Raw genomic sequence first — 22,450 nt, 5'->3', positions numbered from 1 at the left:
CTTCACTTTGCCAGCCCCTTCTGCCTCACCCCGGTAAAATCAGCCAAGCCAGTGTCTGATTACTTGGAGATGAGCAGACTACTTCCAGGATCGGGAAATATTTGCTGACTCAGGCTCAGAATAACAGCATCTCAGGGTGTGTGTGTGTCAGTGTGTGTGTGTGACAGAGTGTGTGTGTGTGGGACTGTGTGTGTGTGTGTGTGTGGGGGGGGACAGAGAAAGAGCCAGCTTACCAATGAGCGGTTTTTGAGTTCTAGTGTTTAATTATAACATTAACGCTGCTTTTCTGACCCCTGGTGGCTCTCAGCTAAAGATGTTGGGTTTCCTTCTGTCCTGCAGTGTTGCGTGGTGTTTTGGGCATGCACGTGGTACTCACGCAGTGGCTTCTGTTCACCGACAGATGAGGACAGATGCACCAAAGAGGTAATCCTGTTTTCCTTACATAGGACCTCTGACGACCGACCGACTGAGGCATCCCAGATTTAGGATCCTGACCTAAAAGATGAAACAATTTCACTAGGGCTGAGTTCCCAGATCCCAGGTGCCTATCATAAAATTTGATACTCATTGCTTCCACATAGTGGGCACTTATTAAATAATTATTAAATGTCTATGGCTTGTGTAGTTTTTTGGGGAGCATTGAGATTTACTCACCTTTACATGCATTAAAACATAAATTCCACAAGGGTAGGGACTTATTTTGTTTCCTGTTGTGTCTAGGACTGCCTAGTGCTGAGGAGATGCTCAAATATTTGTTGAATGAATCAGTGTTCAAACTTTTCTTCTCTGTCCGTATGGATGCCAGGCCGCAAAGATGGTGTCTGTCATTCTTTCCTTTATGCAACAGACATTTCTGAGTGTCTACTGTGCACCAGGCAGTGTACTAGACACGTGGAAAATGATGATAGCAAAAAACCCAGATGCAGTCCCTGCCTCATGGGTCCAAAGTTTGTTGGCACATATGAGATCTGGGCATGATACACAAGAGTTTTTTCTTCCATCTCTGCTGGTGTAGCAGGTCTTCACCAGTCTGAACAATGCTCTGGGCCGCTCGTTACTGTTTCCCTGTTTGTTCTCAGGATGCCTGGTGGATTTTATAAACTCCCAGAAGGGGAGCTGCAGGGAATTGGATGTTCATTGTCTCAACTATCTGGGAGGCCAGGCTGTGGTGAGGTCCCTGCTGGGGCCCAGGGGAAACATGGGCTCCTGTCTGATTTGTTTTAATCTCTGAAGTTCAGTGGTTCCAGCAGCTGTTTATGGGCTTCACTTCCCTTTCTCTGCCTTTGACACCCTGTGGGTTTTCCTGTTGCCAGACAGGGTGCTGAGCCCATATGTCTGTCAGTCTGGGGGCGGTGGTCAGGTCGTTTGTGGATCCTGCAGGAAGGGCTCAGGCAGGGGCCCCTCCTGTTGTCAAACCCATACCCAGTCCTCTCATCTGAAGGAAATGTGAATGAGGAAGAAGGGGGATGTGGGGGGCTGTGGAGGTTCCCTGAGAGGGGTCAGGTAGAAGGGAGAGCTGCTGAGTCCGTTGCTTTGTCACTCATTCCAGCGGCAGCTGGTCACAGTGGCAGCAGTTGTACCTGTCCAGGGCTTACTTGTCCAGTTGATCTCTGAGCTTGGAGCTCCCACTCTCAGCGAGAAGTGTTCTTTCTTAGTTTCCACCGGCAAAAGTGAGGCTAGGGCTTTATCAGATTTTTCAGTGCTAATCTCAGAAGACTGTGGTTTGGTCGGTATCTTAGTCTTTCCCATCTGAGGCACTTGTGTGGGTCAGGTCCTGTGACAGATGTTTTGGATACGGTCCTTGGCTGCTCCCCTACTCCCACCCCCCCCCAAGTGTGTGGAGTCTAGCTGGGGAGAGAAGACATATGTACAAAAAGATTTTGAAAATATGAAGAGAGCTGGCGGGTACTGAGAACATACTGTGCAGGGATACTCATTTAGAGGAGCAGGTCATCACTTTGGATCAGCTTTGTCCCTGAAGAAACTGGGTTTCAGATTGGGCCTTGAAAGAAAGTTGGTTTATTTTGAAGTCAGCTTTATTTTTAAGATTTTATTTATTTGTCAGAGAGAGAGAGAGAGCACAAGCAAGGGGAGAGGCAGAGGGAGAGGGAGAAACAGGCTCTCTACAGAGCAGGGAGCCTGATGCAGGGCTCGATCCCAGGACCCTGGGATCATGACCTGAGCCAAAGGCAGATGCTTAACCGACTAAGCCACCCAGGTGCCGCTGAGGTCAACTTTAGAACGTCATAAACAAGGATTCTCAAACTTTTTGACCTCAAGACCCCTTTACACTCTTAAAAAAATTACCAGGGACCTGAGAACCTTTGTTTACCATAGTAGAAACTAAAAACCGAGGAATTTTTTTAAATTACTAACTTACTAATTCATTTAATATAATAATAAACCCATTACATTTACCACAAATGACATTTTTAAGAAAAAATAGCTATTTTTCAAAACAAAGTTGAGAGAAGTGGCATTGATTTACATTTTTGGCCATCTCTTAATGTCTGGCTTAATAGAAGACAGCTGGATTCTCATAACTGCTTCAATGTTCAGTCTCTTGAGATATGTTTTATTTGAAGGCTATGAAGAAAATCTGGCCTCACACAGATAGCTTGTTGAGAAAGAGGGGGGATAATAGCTTTTAATAGCTTTTGCAGTTAATTGTGGGTATTCTTCTTTGATATGATACCAAAACTGGACAAGTGGTAGTTTCTTAAAGATTAGCTGGAATGTGGAGTCTGAAACCTTACCAACGGAGTTTTCATACTTTGTAACATTAAAATCCACTGGTCCATCTTGTACTTTAAATGGATCTTTTACTTTAAGTTGGTCACTGGAAAATATTGGTTCACTGAGTCATATAAATCTTCTAAATGTTGACATGTTTCATTTTATAATATCAATAAATCATATTAATACCACTGATCTCAACAGAAAAGCGTTCAAGTGTTGGGAAGCTGTCAAGCTCAGAGTGGTGGATACAAGTTTTCCATAATTTGGATTTTCTCTTGAAAGCTTGATTTTTATCACTGGTAACGTACCGTCAGGTTTTTTGTTTGTTTGCTTAAAGATTTTATTTATTTATTGAGAGAATGCACACGTGGGGGGGGAGGGGCAGAGGGAGAGAGAGAATCTCAAGCGGACTCCCCACTGAGCGTGGAGCCTGACACAGGGCTTGATCCCATGACCCTGAGATCATGACCTGAGCCAAAACCACAAGTAGGACATATAACCAACTGAGCCACTCATGGGTGTCCACATGCTGTCAGGTTTTTTTTTAATTGAATCTCCATTTTCAAGAAAAAGGTCTGTCAAATACTCAAAGTCTAAATAATTATAATGTTACTTTTTTCTTTCAAGTAAAAATGTTGTTTCATGAAAAAAATGACTAGCTTACAGCTCAATCTCACAGTTTTTCTTGAGACAACCATGTCACTCTTAATTTGTTACAAAGAATATTTAAAAGACATGTACTTAAGAGTCACAATTTAATAAAGTCAGTTTTTAATTGTCTCATCCAGGACAGCTTTTTTAAGATTTATTTATTTATCTTAGCACACAGGCAGGAAGAGGGGGAGGACGAGAGGGGGAGAACCTCAAGCAGGCTCTGACTCCCTGCTGAGTGCGTGGGGCCCCGACCCCACCACCCTGCGACCATGACCTAAGCTGAAATCAAGAGTCAGCCGCTCAACTGACTGAGCTACCCAGATGCCCCTTGTCTAGGACATTCTTAAGTGAAATTGGAACTTTATTATCTTTTATGGTTCTTTGGATTGACTGGGCTCATCTGGGCAGTTCTCAGTTGGGGTGTATTGCTTTAGTCAGATGGAGGCTGGGGTAGGAGTCATGGGGGCTCAGCCGGGCTGGACGTCCACACTGGCTCACTCACGTGGCTGGCGCTTGGTGCTGGCTGTTGACTGGAGTACCTACATGTGGCCTGCCCATGTGCCTTGGGCTTCTCACAGCATGGTGGCTAGATTCTGAGCAGAAGCTTCCTAAGAGTGAGTATACTGAGAGATCCAGGCATGAAGGGCAAGGTTTCTTATGACCTAGCCTTGCAAGTGACACGGTGTCCATTCCTTTGTCTTTTCTTGGTCACAGGACTGGTTCAGATGCAGAGGACTATACAAGGGTATGAATAACAAGAGACACGGTTCACTGGGAGGGAGAGAAGGCTCCTTGGAGACTAGCTACTACAACTTTTGAGCATCCTTTATGTGAGGTAGCCTGGCCTGTATATGAGTAACACTTCCAGGAGAAAAGTCCACCTTCTCACGATTTCCGTTCCTGGAGACCACCTTTAGTTAGGAAATTCTTAGCAGGCTGAATGCCAGGTGACGGAATTTGCACTGTATGTTTTTGGAGCAGTGGGTAGCCACTGATGGTTTTGGAGCAAGGAATGATTGTGTCAGTATTGCATAAAGGTGGATTGAGTAGAGGAACAGAGGTAGAGAGGGTAGGAGGCTATTGCAGTAGTCTGAATGGAAGGAAATTCTTCCTCATATTAAATCTGAGTTCCTCTGGTTGCTGTTAAAATTACTGATTTTGATCTTTCAGCTACACAGATGAAGTACTCGGAGCAGGGCTGGAGGAACCCCGCCTCCCTCCTTATTTAGGGGTGCTGATGCATGAGAGAGATCAAAAGCTTCACAAAAGGTAGAAGGCAACTAAAGTTAGGCTTTATTGTCAAGGCACAATAAGAGGTTAATCATTATTTATTTGAGCTGGGGGCGGACAGAGGGAGAGAGAGAATCTCAAGGAGACTCCACACACAGCCCAGAGCCTGACTTGGGCCTCAGTCCCTCGACCCTGAGGTCACGACCTGAGCCGAAGCCAAGAGTTTGACGCTCAACCAGCTGAGCCACCCAGGCCCCCCAAATCATAATTTGTTAAAAGAAAAAGCAAAAGAAAGCTAAAGCTTCACGTGCAGCCACTGACGATGTTTTAAATATACCCCAGTTTGGCGCTCATAGACCGCTAGGAAGCTAGGAGAAGAGTGAGAGGAAGAAAGGGGGGGACAAATTCGGGAATGGTAGGGAGAGGGAGAAAGAAGGGGGTCAAGAGGAGCAAGCAGCAAAAGGAGCTTGAAGGAGGGCGAGATCGGAGGAACTGCTCCCGGCTGAGGGACGACTCTGGGCAGACGGCAGAGCTGGCGGAGAGCCGGCTCCTTCTGTGCTTCCCTGGGGCCCTGGCCTCTGGCTTTCCGCACCTCCCATCCTCACCCTGTCTCTCTGGCTTTTCTGTCTGTGAAGAGGCCATGGGAAGAGCTGGAGCGGATTTGCTGTCGGACAGACCTGGGATGACTCTTCGCTCTTGTGTATGGGGTCCTGACTTAATGATTAAAATGAACCTCGGGCGGTGCTGGTTTGGCCCCTTTCTTCTGAGGTGGGGAGCTCAGAAAGACATGCCTGTCTGAAACAGTTCCTTCCCTGACTTTCCAGCTGTGGCCCCGGGAGCCCAGCCTCAGTGTGGGGGAGCCTGCAGGTTCTCTTCAACAGCTGGTGTTCTGGGCAGTGTATCGTGACACCCCTTCTTTTTTTTTTTTTTCCCGAGTCCAATCTTCAAAGCCTAACTTCCACCCAGCCTTGTCATCACCTCAGCAGCTCCCCGAGACCGTTGGCGGATTCTCCACAGCTCCTGGTGACACACCTGTGAAAGAGTTCTCCCATGGGGAGGATTCTGAAGGGAGAGGCTCCTGGTGTTGTGGGAAAACCACTTCATGCTTGAGTTCATTTCTCTACTGTTAGACTAACAGGTGCCTAAAAACAGATTTTCACTGCCTTCATTGTAATCTTCTATAACTCTTTGCTCCTTGTCTAATTACTGCTTCTGGCACTTCCCTCATCCGAGAGTTGTAACCTCAGAGGCACACATTTATTTGGCTACCACTCCAATGGAAGTACGGGCCAACTTTGCTCTGCCGATGGCAGCTTTCGCCAAGCAGGCCACCCTACATGTGTAGCAGTCTGCAGGCCCACCCTCTCCTCAGAAACAGGCCGTCCTTCAGTGTGCCAGAACCCAGAGCTTTACCTATCATCCCCTTTTCCAAACAAGCAAAGGAGGTATGCTTTTCTCAGTTTCCCTTAATTGCTTCCAACATTGCCTTGTTCATGTCTCTTACTTTCTTCACTTCTAGTGCTAGAGACATTTTGGGCAGGAGAATTCTTTATTGAGTAGGCTGTCTGTGCGTTGTAGGATATTTAGCATCATCCCTGGCTCGTACCCACTAGATGTTAATAGTGTCTCCCCCGCTTCTGCCTCCCTTTCCCGCAGCAGTTATGAAAACCAAGAATGTCTTCAGACATTGCCACATACCCCCTAGGGGGCGAACTCACCCCCCCCCCCCCCCCCCCCCGTTGATAGCCTTTGCCCTGCTGCTTCGCCTACTAAATATTCCTGGCCATCTGGGCCCCCTGGGGAATATCACATCAGTAGAACCAATACAGTAAGCATGCAGCTCTTACACTGGAAATGTTTCCTCCTCAGTCACCTCACTGGGCCCTTGAGGGTTTGGGGAGGAGTGAAATAATTCACAATGATAATCATTGTCAATAACTGTGAATAATTCACGATGAGCTAGCATGTTCCAACTCAGGAAGAAGCCATAACTGATATCCGCACAACAGAGGGACAGTGTCCAAAGGTGGAAAGCAATGTCCTGGAGTGGTTGTGTTTGTCTTGTCTTGCTTTTCCAAGTATGTCAGTGTCTGGGCCAAAACCACCTTCCTATAGCTCCCAGAGGTGCCGTGTAGAATAGAGTTGGTAATATGTCGCAGGTAGACTACCGTTAACCTGTCTGTTCCTGGTATCAGACATTACCAGCTGATGTGGTGCTCTGATCACAGCAGTCTTCCTCTTCTCTCTGAAGCCACATAGGTTCTCAGAACCCTCTACCCAAGGCAGTTCTCAGGAGAGAAGGCTTACCTGCCGTCCCTGATCGTGAGCTTCTCTGGGTCATTTCTTTCCAGCTTCCCCTCCTGCAAAAGCCTTTAGGACAGTCCAGAGATCCAGTGGGTTCCCCTTGGCCCTCAGCACTTACATCTTAGGATGAACTCCTGCGTGGTCCATTGGAAGGTCCAGGTTGGAGATTACCCTTCTTCTCTAAGGAGGCCCTCCAAAGGCCAAAATGCTCAGTTCCATGAAATTAATTCCCTACCCCTTAGATAATAGCAAGCAGTGATAGCAAAAGAAAGACCCTGGCCCAGGACACTGCCAAGATTCCTGCTCTGGTCCTTCTTTCATGTGGACCGGAGGTCTGAACTCTGTTTCTTCCACACTCCTGGGATTTGTCTGCCGTGGTGTAGACGGGGTCATGGCCCCCGCAGGTATCCAGGCCATAACCCCTGGGACCTGTGGATGCTACCTGATACGGCAAAATGGACTTTGCTGATGCGATTAATTTAAGGATCTCGAGATGGGGAGATTATTCTGGATTATCCGAGTGGGCCCTAAGTGCAGTCATGGGTGTCCTGTGAACGCGGAGGCAAAGGGAGATTTGCTACAGAAGAAGGCAGGGTGACTGCTGCAGCAGGATGCTACCCCGCTGGCCCTGAAGATGGAGGAAGAGGCCAGGGAGCGCCAGGAACGCAGCTCTAGAAGCTGGAAAAGGCAAGGAAGCAAATGCTCCCCGAGAGCCTCTGCAGGAAGCGTGGCCTTGCCAATACCTTGATTTTGGAGTGAAACCAGTTTTGGACTTTGGCCTCCAGAACTGTAAAAGAATAAATATGTTTTAAGCCACTATGTTTGTAGTAATTTGTAACAGTGGCAATAGGAAACCACTCCAGACCCAGTGGGTGACGTGGCTGGCCCTCATTCTTATTTCAAGGCAGTCTTAGAGCACCCCTTTTATAGCAATTCAAGATTCTAGGTCCTGCCTTTTCCCAGACTAGTATTCGAAGCAATATGTTCTTTGGAGGAACCTTTTAGGGAGTTCTTGGGGAGTAAAAGAAAAGGCCTCAGGTAGTGTCTGATCCTTGCTTTGGGAAGTCACCCCACACCTTCAGTCAGATGAGTAAGAAAGGGTTTCTTTCAGACTGTTGAGGCTCCAGGATTAGTTTAAACCTGTCTCCACTTCCATCTTCCACTCATTAATATGCAGCTATCGGGTACCTCCTGTGTGCTAGGCATTGGGGCTGAAGGAGTGAACAAAGCAGATAAAAAAGTCCCGTGCTCTCATGGTGGTTATGGTGGAGAACAAGGAGAGAGCCAGAATTATGTAGCTAGCATGTCAGATGGTGGTCAATGCTATATCGTAAAAAATAAAGTAGAAGGGGCACCTGTGTGGCTCAGTCAGTTAAGTGTCCGACTCTTGGTTTTGGCTCAGGTCATGATCTCAGGGTCATAAGTTCAAGCTCAGTGTGGAGCTTACTTAAAAAATAAAATAAGGGGCGCCTGGGGGGCTCAGTTGGTTAAGTATCTGACTCTTGGTTTTGGCTCAGGTCATGATCTCAGGGTCGTGAGATTGAGTCTGGTGTCGGGTTCTGTGTGGAGTCTGCTTGAGATTCCCTCTCGCCCCCTGTTCGCGAGCGCTCTCTCTCTCTCTCTCTCTCAAATAAATAAATACATAAATCTTTTAAGAAAAGGCAGGAAAGCATAGTCACACTTTTAAATAGGGGGCTTGAGGAAGGCCTCACTGAGAAGGTAGTATTTGAGCTCAAAGAGAAGAAGGAGCCATGTGTGGGAAGAATCTCACAAGCAGAGGGAAAGCAAGTGCAAAGGCTCTGAGGCAGAAACATGGCTGGTGTGTTTGAGGAATAGTCAGGAGGCCACAGTGGCTGGAGTGGAACGAGGGGAGAAGAGCCTGGAGGATGAGGTCAGAGGTGTGACTGGGGCCAGATCACTGTTGACCTTACAGAAGTGTAAAATCTCTCACTTCACCTGGCCTTTAGCCTCTTCCTTCCTTTCCTCCCCTTCACACCCCCTCTCAGTCTTTATGCCTGTGTTCCTCAGTTCCTTTCCATAGATTATTTGTCACATCATACCTGGGGCACATCAGCAGGTAAATATAGTCAACTTAAAATATTGGAAGAGGGAAAAAAGCAACCTCTTCTTGCTGAATAATAAAAGCAGCCCCACTGTCCGTGGAAGTGTGGAGCCGTGTTCCTAGAAATGCAGGTTGGCCGCTCCGCTCTTCCCCAGGCAGTTCTGGAGTGGTTCCTGGGGGTCAGCTTCTGGATTAGATTCGGCTTCTCCCTTGGCGCAGACGTCACAGCTTACTCAGGTCACACACCTGACAAATGACGGAGCTGAGGTTTAAACCCTTTGGACCCCGTGTGCTTATGAATGTGTGCACGTGTGCATCTGCAGGCCGTGAGCAGAGGCTGAAGGGGAAATCAGGGCTCTGGATACCTGTCCTGCTCAGCAGTGTGGGCCCTACCTAGTCCAGCAGGACACTGGGCTCAGACCAGCAGTGACTGAAGTGATGTCAGCTCCATGAGAACCTCCAGGCCCCCATGCCTGCTACTTCTTCCCACTCCACTCTACCTGGGCTACTCAGTGTGGTCCCACAGATGCCCACCTGAAATTCTTTCTTAACAGCTCATTCACCTCCCTTACCCTTCCTCCCAGGAGCGGCCCTGTAGCCTGCCTTCTCCCCAGCTACCCAACCAGGAGGCTCAGGGCTGCAGGGAAAAAGAGAGCAAAGTGCACAAGCTGGTGCCACTGCATGTTTATGGTTATCACTTAGATCATCTCCCCAGAAATTGGCTCCTTGATGGGCAAGTGCCTTGTGCAGAGGTGCTCACCGAGCTCTTGTCAGACAGAAGAGTGCCTGGATGGCCGGCCTAAGTGGCTTGCTTCCCAGAGTAGCCCTGGCACTAACCTACCCCAGAGCCCTGTCTGGGAAGTCATTTCACGGGGCAGCAGTCAGACATCTGTAGAAGGAAACTTAAGGCCCCCTTTCCTAGTTCTTGCTCTTCCATTTGGTTGAAGCTTAGTGGAGACAACTGAGGTTTTTGGTTTTGTCAGAATCTTTTCCATATGTCTCCGTCTCTCCACTTCCTCCACTCGGGGTCCTAGTAAGGCTCCTTTCTCATACCTCTGGCTCAGCACCTACCATAGTATATTATGGTGGAGTTATTGTCCACATTCTAGGCTCGGACTGTGAGTTCTTTTGAGAGCTGGGCTCACCTGTGTCTAATCCCCTTCCCATTCCCGACAGAAGTCAGTAGCTATCAGGAGCCAAGTGAGGCTGTGGCTCTCAGGTATTGAATGCATTGTGCTAATTACTTGACATGCATCCACCTTGTTTAATGTCAGCCTGAGAGGTAGGAATCATCACACCCTTTCTACAGATGAGCGTGCAGAGGCTCAGACTGTTAGGAAAGTTGCCTAAAGCTGCACAACTAGTAAGTGGCAGAGCTGAGATTTGAACCCCGGTGTGTAAAGCTGTGTCTTTGATGACCACACAGCACGGCCTCGCCAAGGAGGATAGATGGTTGAATCTAATTCTTCCAGTTTGGAAAGTACCTGCTTGACTGGCCAGACTGGTGTCGACTTCCAAGAACACTCCCTGCTTTCGAGCACAGCAGAGTGTCTTGTTGGTCACTGAGCAGAACCAAATGTTGGCAGGCTTTGGAGCCCCCTGCAGAGTCTTGTTCCAGGTCAGTGGGAAGAGGAGTTACTGAGAATATGGCTGCACTTAGTGTCTCCCTGGATCTTCTTCAAGGTAGCATGCAGTCCCCCTCAAACCGGAAGAAATAACCGGCCAACTGGTGGGCCAGGCATGTAGAGTAGAAGAGACTTGTAGGAGGGAAAAAACAATCTCTGATCCAAGTGACCAATCAGCCCATTTTCAGTCTGGTGAAGGGAGAGAAGAAGGAGAAGGGGGCCCAGATATGCACATAGGGAGAGAAGAAAGGAAGGGAAGTTGTCTTTATTCGGTTTCTCCCTTGGCCCAGACATCACGCCATGGATGAGCTCACTGTACCTCACACCAGCCTGCAAGAGGTGGGTATCGGTATACCCATTTAACAGATGAGGCGGTGTAGAATCACAGACGTTAAACAGCTTACTCAGGTCACACACCTGACAAATGACGGAGCTGAGGTTTAAACCCTTTGGACCCCATGTGCTTATGAGTGTGTGCACGTGTGCATCTGCAGGCCGTGAGCAGAGGCTGAAGGGGAAATCAGGGCTCTGGATACCTGTCCTGCTCAGCAGTGTGTGCCCTACCTAGTCCAGCAGGACACTGGGCTCAAACCAACAGTGGCCTTATATTTTTCCCCTTTCTTGTACCTTGCCATCCCTGGTTTATTTTGAGAGAGCTATTTTTATTTTGGCTCCCACTTCCTGGCTGGACGCTGGGGTTGGGGTGCAAGGAAGGCATGGGGCATCAGAAGAGGCAAAGGCAGGCTTAGGTGGCACCTTGGTGCCCTCGGCTGGGCTCTGGGGACTGTGTTCAACTGCTTGCCTTGATGAGCTCCTCAGGTCAGCCATAGGCCCAGGGGGTCCTGGACAGAGGGACAGTTGCACTCCTCATTTTTTTGCCTATCAGAAGGGAATGAGCCTCTCCCCTGGAGTGGAACAGGAAGTAGCATGTGGCACTCTTTATATTTTTAGCTCACTGGTTGTTTCTGAGGCTAATAACTTTGAGGGAATATGGGGTCCTGGTTAGGAGCCAGAATCCGTGGGTCTAAGTTCTGGCTCTACCGGTAGCTTTAGGCAAGTCACTTTATGCCTTGACGGCTTCCTTGTCTGTAACGTCGGGGAGCGAACCATAGACCCTACTCCTCAGGGATGACTTGAGGATTAAAAGAGCTAGTCCATGTCAAGGCACAGCTGTGGCACTCATTAGGTGTTGATTGTTTTATTGTTAGCGTATCTCTAGACCCTTGGCACCTCACACCACGAGGTGGATGCCAGTAAATGTTGGTTGGACTGAACAGAACTTCAAGACTATTGGTTGTCCTGTTTCCATCAGAATGTTGGCTGGAGTGGGTGTTGACTGTAGTCAGTGACTGCCTGCAAGACCCCACAGAGTAATTCCCATGGCAGCTGTCTACAGTCCACAGCCCCCGGCCCTGATTTTGCTTTTGCACCTTTCTGAGGCTCTGGCTTTGCGTTGTGAGCTCTGGAGGGGTTGGGGCCTGTGTCCCATGGGTGCATACATTACCAGGTGGTTCTGGGTGCTTGGGCCCAAGGTTCTGAAGGAGGGGCTTGCCACTGGCAAGCTGTTGTAGCTAGTAACAGTGAAGGACATCTTTGGAAACTTGTACCTGGGGGCTCAGAAGTTAATCAGATACCACCAGTGGCCAGTATTATGGGTATTTGGGAAACAGTGTTTCTTAGGATCTGGAGCTGGCACTCGGGCACAAGCGTTTCCATGTGTGTGGTTTTTAATTTATTTTAAAATGTTTTAATTATATAAATAGTGCTTATTCGTAATAGACAATTAGACTACTTAAGTCGGGGTGCCTGGGTGGCTCAGTCGGTTAAAGCCTGCCTTCGGTCCAGGTCATGATCTCCAGGTCCTGCGATCGAGCCCCACATTGGGCTCCCTGCTCAGCGGGGAGTCTGCTTCTCCCTCTCCCTTTGCCCCTCCCCCTGTTCATGTGTGCTTGCGCTCGCACACACTCTTTCTCTCTCTATATATATATCACAAAGTCTGAAAAAAAAAGAAAAAAATACTTAAGTCATGGGGCTATAATGGATAGCATGCAGTATAGTCAATAATATTGTATTACAACTTTGAAAGTTGGTAAGAAAATGAATCTTAAAAGTTCTCATCACCAGAGGAAAAAAATATTTCTAAGTTTGTATGGTAACGGATGGTGACTAGACTTACTGTGGAGATCTTTTTGCATTGGATATAAATGTTGGATCATTATGTTGTGCACCTGAAACTAATGTATGTCAATTATACTTCAATAAGAAAAGAAAATACAGCTGAGCACGGAAAAGGAACTAAAAGTCATACATTATCATAGCATCCATAAGTGACTGCTGTAAATTTTAGTCTATGTTCTTTCAGATTTTCTATGTGTGTACTTACTTGGTTTTCTTTGAAAAGTGGGATCTTATTTAACAGTCAGTTCTGGGACTTGCCTTTCCCATTTTTCAGGTGGTTTCTTCTGTCTGCTCGCTAACCTTCCCTGCCCTTTGTGATTGAGCAAAGAAAGGCATCTTGCCCAAAGGGAGGCATCTGGGAAGGACCGAATGACTGTTCATTGATGTGATGGTTTAAAGGGCAAAAAGGTGCCTATTTCTCCCCATCCATATTTCTCCCTACCCCCCTCCCTGTCTGCTGTCCCTCCCCACCTGTCTGCCTTTTTTTTCTCCTTCCATACGAAACCCAGAAAGGATACCGCCTCCAGTCTGAAGGTTTCTTTTCATGGCTTTTAGGGAGAACCCTTTCATGATTTCAGAAAAAAAGGTACACAGAGAGGAGATGGGAAGGATCGTGCCTCAGCCTGGGGGGAGGGGGGTGCTTGGGAAGAATAATAGAGAGGAGGGCCTGGGTCCCTGGCTCTGGAGAAGGAATTGGGTGATAGGTCGGGGGGTCAGGGCGGCTGTGGATGGCAGTGTGGTCTCCTCTCTGACAGGGCAAACAGGATGACCAGGCAGAAGCGTAGAGAATAAGTATACCAGATATGGGTTGGAAACAGGGAGAAGGAAATATGTCTCGGTGGGACATGCTCCTCCACCGAGGCCCTGCTCTTTCCATGAACTTGCATCTGGTCTACTTTCCCCACCTGGCGGGGCCCAGGCCAAGTGGTCTGACAGGTCCGGTAGACCCAGCCCTGCTGACACCCTGTGTTAGCTGCTCCGTGGTGCCTCACTGGGCGGTAGGCAGGGGTCTGAGCATACTAGTCGGGCATAGGGAAGATGTTCCCAGCATCCTCAGCAGCTCAGATTCCATTCTAGAAAAACAGCCCAGAGTCAGGGAGAAAACTAAAGACGGTGTGTTCTAGGAGGAATAGGCTATGCCTCCCCTTTATTTCTCACAGAGTAAAATGGGGTCCCTGGCAGGAGGTGAGGAAAAGGCATATCTGAGCCCTGAGGGGGACTGAGACTTGGCATCTCAGGTGTTTTCTGGACCACTCTGGTCTGCCTGCACACAGGCTGGTGTTGCGTGGCGGGGCCAGGCGTTCATGATTACGAGCAGGCTGATTTCCGTAAGCTGTGTGTTGCTGTGGGCCTCACTGTGGGTCATACTTGTTTTCCTGTGGATCCAAGTCCTGGGGCGACCTGGCAGATACTGTCTGGACCACAGAGCAGGGTAGCTTCCCGTCCGTCCCCTCAAGCCTGCGCTGCCCCTCTCCCTTCCTCCACTCCTGAGCTATAATTAAGTTCCTGCGTGAAACCGAATCCCTCAGCTGACACACGCTTGTAACTGCAGTCCCCGTCATTGGGCAGCTCGTCTGGGGTGACTCTTGGGGCTGGTGTGTCAGCCTCCAGACAGTCCTGGGTAGGTCTGTGTAGGAGGTGGAGACCTGCCAGGAAAGGGGTGGGTCTGGTGAGGCAGGGGCCGGCCTTGCCCAAGAGTCAGAAAGTGGGAAGTCATGGGGGCGATGCAGGACTGGTGAGCAGCCAGAGAGTGCCGGGGGACACAGAGGGGGGAGGAGACGGACAGACTGCCTTGCAGGGCGAGAGGGCATGGACAGAGACAAGCTTTCGAATCACTGAGCCACGAGGCAGATTGTGAGCAGTTTATGTTACATTCTTTTTTTTTTTTTTAAGATTTTATTTTTTTATTTGAGAGAGAGAGAAGGAGCAGAGGGAGAAGCAGACTCCCTTGCTGAGCAGGGAGCCCAACCCGGCACTCCATCCTAGGACTCCAGGATCATGACCGGAGCCGAAGGCAGATACCTAACCGACTGAGCCACCCAGGCGCCTGGTTTATGTTACATTCTGTATGTTTCTCTAGCATTTTAAAAATTGAGATCTACTTCACGTAACATAACATTCGCTACTTTAAACTGTGCACTTCAGTGGTTTTTGGTATACTTACTATGGTGTATCACTGCTGATTCCAGAACATTCCCGTCACCCCCAAAACAAACCCTGTACCTATTAATAATTAGTCCCAGTACCACCCTCCCCTCAGCCACTAACCTATCCTTTTCTATGGATTTCCCTATTTCAGACATTTTGTATAAATGGAATCATACAATGTGTGGCCTTTTGTGTCTGTCTTCTTTCACTCAGTGTAACGTTGTCAAGGTTCATCTGTGTACTTGCTGTCTAAGTAGCACGTAATGGTACTTCATTCCTCTTTATTTCTACTTGTTGGGAAATACTGCATTTTGCTTATCTATTCAATAGTTGGGTTGCTTCCATTTTTTGGCTGCTGTGAACATTCGTTTAATAGGCTTTTGTGTGGACATATGCTTTCAGTTCTTTTGGGAATATACCTAGGGATGGGATTGCCCGGTCATGTGCTAATAACTGTGTGTTTGATATTTTGAGGAACTATCTAAGTGGCTGCACAGTGCCCTCACTCATTTATTTGTTTATTAGGTTGATTAGCTGTTTATTTTTCATTATAAAATATACGTAACATAAAATTTACTATTTTAACCATTTTTTAAACGTACAGTTCAGTGGCATTTAGTATATTCACACTGTTGTACAACCATCACCACCCTCCATCTCCAGAACTTTTTTTCATCTTGTGAAAATGAAACTTTGTAAATAATGTCCCACCCCACCCCTTGCCCCCAGCCTCTGGCAACCACTGTTCTACTTTCTGTCTCTGGGCATTCACCAGGCTCTTTAGGTCATGAGTGGAATCATCCAGTAGTTTTGCTTCTGTGACTGGCTTACCTCACTCAACATAATGTCCTCAGGGTTCATCCATGTTGTTGGTTATGTTAATGTCCTTACCTTTTAAGGCTGAATAATATTCCACTGTATGTATATATAGGCATACCTTGTTTTACTGCACTTCACTTTATTGTGCTTTGGAGATAATGCTTTTTTGCTTTTTTTTTTTTTTAAATGAAGTGAAGGTTTGTGGCAAACCTGCATGGAGCAAGTCTCTGGGCACCATTTTTCCAACAGCATTTGCTCATTTCACATCTTTGTGTCACATTTTGGTAATAACTGCAATATTTTAAACTTTTTCATTTGTATTATATTTGTTGTTGTGATCTGTGTGATCAGTGATGATGAGTCCTTGAAGGCTTAGATGATGGTTAGCATTTTTTAGCAATAAAGTATTTTGTAATTAAGGTATGTCCATTTTTTAAGACATAATGCTCTAGTGTGTGCTTTCCTTCTTTGCCCTGGGAAACAAAAAAACACTGGACTCACTTTATTGTGATGTGTGCTTGATTGCAGTGGTCTGGAGCTGAACCTGCAGCATGTGTAAGGTATGCCTCTAGCACATTTTGTTTATCCATTCATCCGTTGACGATCCGTTCATCTGTAGCTTTCACCTTTTTGCTATGTGAATGTGCTACTGTAGATATGGATGTAAAAATATCTGTTCATGGCCCTGCTTTCAGTGTTTTGGGGTATATATACCCTGAAGTAGAATTGCTGGATCCTGTGCTATTTTATTTTAATTTTTTAAGGAACCACCATACTGTTTTCTGTAGTGGCTACACTGTTTGACATTTCCAACAGCAGTGTACAAGAGTTCCCATGCCCTCACTCATGATCGATAGCTTGATTGAGTATAGTATCATTAGAATTTTGAGGTCACTGCTCCATGTTTCAGTATGAATAATTAAGTTCATTGGATTTTGGGTATTTTGTAAGTAATCTGGTCTTTTTCCGCTCTGAAAGATGTAAGGATTTTCTTTATTCTTGGAATTTAGGCATATCACCAGGATATAGCTAGGTATTTATCTTCTTTCCTTAATCCTGGCAGGGCCCTAATGGCTGAAGAGTCCTTGGGACATTTTCTACTATTTGTTTCCTTCAATGTCTCTGTCCTCTACTTCTAGGACTCTTAGTAGACTTTGGACTTTTGGACTTCTTGGTTCACTGCTAGTGTGTGGAAATATGATTGATTTTTAAAAAATGATTATTGACATGCAATATTGTATTAGTTTCAGGTGTACAACAAAGTGATTCAATATATACATTACAAAATAGTCGCAGTAAGTCTAGTTACCATTTGTCACCAAACAAATATTGTTACAATATTATTGACTATATTCCCTATGCTGTACATCATATCCTCGTGTCTTGTTTATTTTATAACTGGAAGTTTGTACCTCTTAATCTCCGTCACCTATTTCATCTATCCTCCCCCCCAATCCCCTCTGGCAACCATCAGTTTGTTCTCTGTATCTATGAATCCCTTTCTGTTTTGTTTGATTGTTTGCTTTTTAGATTCTACATATAGGTGAAATTGTATGGTATCTGTCTTCCTCTGTCTGACTTAGTTCTTAGCACACTACCCTCTAGGTCCATTCACATTATCACACTTGGCAAGATTCCATTCTTTTTTATGGCTGAATGATATTCCATTGTGTGGAATATTAGTGGATATTTAAGTTGTTTCCATATCTAGGCTATTGTAAATAATGCTGCAGTGAACATAGGGGTACATATGTCTTTTCAAGTTGGTGTTTTTATTTTATTTATTTGAGAGAGCAAGCGTGTGAGAGCGCAAGCGGGGGAAGGGCAGAGGGAGAGGAAGAAGTAGACTCCCCGCTGAGCAGGGAGCCCATTGCAGGGCTCTATCCCAGGACCCTGAGATCATGACCTGAGCTGAAGGCAGACACTTAATGACTGAGCCACCCAGGTGCCCCATTTTTTTTTTTTTTTTAAGTAGGCCCTACACTGGGTGTGGAGCCCAACGCAGAGCTTGAACTCGCAATCCTGAGATCAAGACCTGACCTGAGATCGAGAGTTGGAACTTAACTTAACATCCCAGTGTTTTCATTTTCTTCAGATAAATACCTAGAGGTGGAATTGCTGGATCATATAGTAGTTTTAATTTCTTGAGGAACCTCCATACTGGTTTTCATGGTGACTGCAACAGTACACATTTCTACCAAAAGTATACTAGAGTTCCCTTTTTTCCATACCCTCGCCAACACTTAGTTCTTGTTTTTTTGATAATAGCCATTCTAACTATTATAAATGTAAGGCAATATCTCATTGTGGTTTTGATTTGCACTTCCCTGATGGTTAATGATGTTGAGTGTCTTTTCATGTGCCCGTTGGCCATTTGTATATCTTTTTTTGGAAAAATGTCTATTCAGGTCCGGTGCTCAGTTTTTAATCAGATTGTTTTTTGTTTGTTTGCTTGCTTTTGCTGTTGAGTTGTAGGAGTTCTTTAAACCCATACAAACTTTGGATGTTAACCCCTTATCAGATGTATCATTCTCAAATATCTTCTCCCATTCAGTATGTTGCCTTTTGTTTTATTGATTGTTTCCTTTGCTGTGCAAAAGCTTTTTAGTTTGATGTAATCCCATTTATTTATTTTTGCTTTTATTGTCCTTACCGGAGGAGACAGATCCAAAATATATATATATTATTGAGACCAATGTCAAAGAGCTTATAGCCTGTGTTTTCTTCTAGGAGTTTTATGGTTTTACATCTTACATTTGAGTCTTTAATCTGTTTTGACTTTATTTTTGTATGTAGTGTAAGAAAGTAATACTGCTGCAGTTTCATTCTTTTGCATGTAGCTGTCTAGTTTTCCCATCACCATTTATTGAAGAGATTTGCCTATTATATATTCTTGACTTCTTTGTTTTAAATTAATTGGTCATATAAGTGTGGGTTTATTTCTGGGCTCTCTTCTGTTCCATTGACCTCTGTGTCTGTTTCTGTGCCAATACCACACTGTTTTGATTACTGTAGCTTTGTAGTGTAGTTTGAAATCTGGGCACATGGTACCTCCAGCTTTGTTCTTCTTTTTCAAGATTGTTTTGGCTATTCAGGGTCTTTTGTGGTATCATTCACATTCTAGGATTATTTGTTTTAGTTCTGTGAAAAATGCCATTGGTATTTTGATAGGAATTGCATTGAATCTGTAGAGTGTTTGGGGTAGCGTGGACATTTTAACAATAGTAATTCTTCCAGTCCATGAGCAGGGGATATTTTTGCATTTATTTGTGTTGTCTTCAGTTCTTTTCAGCAGTGTCTTATAGTTTTTATAGTATAGGTGTTTCACTTCCTTGGCTAAATTTATTCCTAGCTATTTTATTCTTTTTGATGCAGTTGTAAATTTTCTTAATTTCTCTTTCTGATAGTTCATTATAGTGTATAGAAATGCAACAGATTTCTGCATATTGATTTTGTATCCAGCAACTTTACTGAACTCATTTATTAGTTTTGTGGTGTAAGTTTTAGGGTTTTCTATGATAGTATCATGTCATCTACAAAGAGTGACAGTTTTACTTGTTCTTTTCCAATTTGGGTGCCTTTTATTTCTTTTTCTTGCCTAATTCTTGTGGCTAGGACTTCCAATATTATGTTGAATAAAGTGGCAAGAGTGGGCATCCTTGTCTTGTTTCTGATCTTAGAGAAAAAACTTTCAGCCTTTCATCACTGAGTATGTTGTTAGCTGTGGGCTTGTCATATATATGGCCTTTATTATGTTGAGACATGTTCCCTCTATACCCACTTGGTTAAGTTTTTATCATAAAGAGATGTTAAATTTTGTTAAATGCTTTTTCTACATCTACTGAGATGATTATATGATTTTACTCTTCATTTTGTTAATGTAGTGTATTATGTTGATTGATTTGTGGATATTGAACCATCCTTGTTGCATCCTTGGAATAAATCCTACTTGATCATGGTATCTGAACCTTTTAATGAATTGTTGAATTCAGTTTGCTAATATTTTGTTGAGGATTTTATGATTAATTTTATATATCAATCTTGTGTCATTTAACCTTGCTGAATTTGTTTATTAGTTCTAATAGCTTTTTAGTGGATTTCTTAGAATTTTCTAAGATCATGTCATGTAAGATCATGTTATCTGGTAATATAGTTTTACTGTTTCCTTTCCAACCCAGATAACTTTTATTTTTTTTTCTCTTTCCTAATTATCTTGGCTAGAATCTTCAGTACAGTATTGAACAGACATGGTGAGAGTGGACGTCCTTATCTTATTCCTGATCTCAGGGGGAAAGCTGTCAGTCTTTGGAGCTGTTTACTTTTGAATAGTTAATTATTGACATGCTACAAAATTCAGAAAGTATTCCCTCTTTCCCTCCCCTGTCTCTCAGCTGCCCAGTACCCCCTCGTGGAGGCAGTCCTCTTGGTCACTTTCATTTATGAGCATGTACCTATATGTTTTCTATTATTATGTTATTACCTTTCAGGCAGATGGCTGTCTGCTGTGATCACTAGTCTGCCCCTTGCTTCACGTATAGTATGTTGTCCCTCCTGGCATACCAGTACACTGTGGCGCTTCCTCATTCTTTTTAATTGCTCCCTCATTTGTTGTATGGGTGTGCCATTCTCTATTTATTCACGGATGTACAGGTGATTTCCAGTCTTTTCCTGTAGTGAATAACCTTGCCTTGTGTCATTTTGCACACAGATGAACAGATTGACAATGATACTGCATGACAGATGCAGAGATGGAGATGTGTGGGAAGCATGTGGGGGGAGAGGGAAAGGCTCCTGGAGGAAGCTGGTTGATGGCCTCAGGGTGAGCACTGGCATACGAGGTGGGCCTTGCAGGCGGGAAAGGATCGCAGTAGGCTGGGATGTGGGAAGGGCAAATGTGAGTGAAGGAGCAACAGCTCAGATGTGTTCAGGAAAATCAAGAGTATCCGTTATCGACTGCCTCATAACAAATGACCCCAGAACTTAGTGGCTTAAAATGACATTTGTGATCTTGCAGTTTTTGTGGGTCAGGAGGAAGGTATTACTGTGAGCCATTTTAGAAGGCTGCCTCCAGCAGCAAGTCGTAGTGAGGATGGGATTGGCTGGGGCAGGCCAACAGGACAGTATGCAGCCATTATTGTAGCTAATCCAACACGCTTGGCTGAGAAGCTGAGATTGATGTGAAAACAGTGGGAGCCAGCAGAAGGCCCTTGAGTAGGAGAATAATGTGGTAGCTGTCATCTTGGACAATTAATGTGCTAGCATTATACTAGAGGGGTCAAAATGGAGAGAGATACACAGCAAGAGAATTAGCTGAGGAGATATCTGTATTAACTTAGGTGAAAACAGTTGCTTCTGAGCACCTTCTCTGTACTATGTACTTTGGCTTTAGGTTTTCTTATCTTTGAAAGGACTACAAATTTAGTTTGCAGCTGAGGAGACTAAGCCTCAAAGAGATAAGAAGCTTGTGTATGGTCCACAGCTAGTAAGTTGCAGAAGAGCACTCAGGTGTAGTGCTTGGCCTTGAAGAAGGCCTTGAAGACTGTCTTTTGGGGGCCATGGGGATGGAAAGGTGGGGGTGACTGGAGAGGTGAAGTCTTGGCCATTCCTGGATGCTGAAGAGAGACAGAGGAGCCTGAGAGGTTGACTTTTTGAACCCAGGTGACTAGGACAAAGAAGACACTGTAAGCAGGAAGAAGAGAGGCCGGAGGGGACACTGGTGTGGTGGGAGAAGGTGAGTCATCCTTGGAACATTGGGCACTTGTTGGCAGGATCCCTCCCCATTGTAGGGGAATCGTAAATAGTTCCTGTACTTTGTATATGAAGGGGTACCCTTGGCCAAAGAGGGTTCCAAAAGTGGGAGCTTGTTGGTGAAAGGGTACTTACTGTGGGATTGTTGTTTGTTTAAACACCAGGTTGACACATTCTCTCAGCAGCCTGTACACTCTGTGGTGGGGCCTCTGCCAAAGTCTGCTGGTCAGAGCAGTCACTGGCCAGCCCAGATTCAAGAGGGGAACTAGACTCCACATCTTGACGGGAGGAGTAGCAAAGGGATGGTAGCCATCTTTAATCCACAGATAGCCAGTAATGGAAAGCAGGGATTTGAACCCACAGCTGTGTGACTCAGACCCAGAGCTCTTTCTGCCACACCTCACCGTGTCCCTTTCTGCTTCCGATTCCTTGGGGGCTGCAGAGCTTTCTGGCTCACGTTTGTGTTGTTAGAGGGCAATGATTCTTTTAGTCTCCCAGAGTAGAAGTTGCACTGGTTACCCTCTTTTCCCAGGTGAACATCCAAGATCACTGGGCCTGAGAGAACCTTCTAAAACAGGCTTTTTCACAGGGATTCGCTAGCTGCCTCCCCAGGCTCTAGCACTCATTGCTAGACATGCATGGAATTTCCCCATGGAGTTTCCCTTTCTGCACTTAGTACCCTTTTGATCCCCAGCGCTGGCCCTGTGGGATCCTTGTGGCTTTGCAGCCAGATGTGCAGACTGGCCTGGTCACTGGATGTCTCAGACAGTATCTAGTTCCGTGATTCCCAGACATGGCTCAGCTGGTAGATGCGCCAGGGAATTTTGGAAAAAAATGTAGATTCCTAGGCCTTGCTTCAGTCCTGGTGAATTAGGATTTCCAGGAATGATGTCCAGAAATCTGCATTTAAAACTCCCCATTGACTTGAGGCGGCAAGCCTGAC

At 45.6% G+C, this 22,450-nt stretch overlaps 1 protein-coding gene across 2 annotated transcripts in view; it reads left to right on the top strand.

Annotated features, from left to right (window-relative positions):
- The window catches only part of PPARD (peroxisome proliferator activated receptor delta), an 85,227-nt gene that overhangs the window by 3,628 nt on the left and 59,149 nt on the right, over positions 1-22,450 (top strand). For both annotated transcript variants that reach the window (XM_027603116.2, XM_027603114.2), the window contains exon 2: positions 340-423. The gene's annotated coding sequence lies outside the window, so the exon portion shown is untranslated. The remainder of the gene's footprint in view (positions 1-339; positions 424-22,450) is intronic.

The sequence above is a fragment of the Zalophus californianus genome, chromosome 7, assembly GCF_009762305.2.
Source record: "Zalophus californianus isolate mZalCal1 chromosome 7, mZalCal1.pri.v2, whole genome shotgun sequence".
NCBI lineage: Eukaryota > Metazoa > Chordata > Mammalia > Carnivora > Otariidae > Zalophus > Zalophus californianus.
The sequence above is the reverse complement of the archived record's forward strand: the minus strand, read 5'-3'. Positions and strand labels throughout refer to the sequence as shown.